The following is a 379-nucleotide window of genomic DNA, read 5'->3' as shown; positions in this document are numbered from 1 at the left end:
GAAATGACTTGTATCCCTGAAGATCCTTGGAAAGAATTTCTACCGAACAAACAAGCAGATACGTAACAATATTTTAAAGCTTTCAGTGCTGACTGAAGGATTCATGATGAGAAGAAACCCACTTGAAGTAAATATATATATTTATATATAGTAGAAACGGTTGATATAGGAATAGAAACTTTTATTTGAAAAGCACAAAACAAATAACAACGGTGCAAGGTTATCTTAGGACACAAACAGTTACTTCCTTTATATGTAACTGTAAAAAAAAAAACAAAAAAACACGTAAAAACACCCATAAGAACTGCAAAACACAAAATGTGAAACTCATTCTCAGCGGGATGATGACATAAGGAAGTCAAATTAATCATGAATTTAT

Source organism: Limulus polyphemus, unplaced genomic scaffold, assembly GCF_000517525.1.
Source record: "Limulus polyphemus unplaced genomic scaffold, Limulus_polyphemus-2.1.2 Scaffold3296, whole genome shotgun sequence".
NCBI classification, from domain to species: Eukaryota; Metazoa; Arthropoda; class Merostomata; order Xiphosura; family Limulidae; genus Limulus; species Limulus polyphemus.
This window is presented reverse-complemented; position numbering follows the sequence as displayed.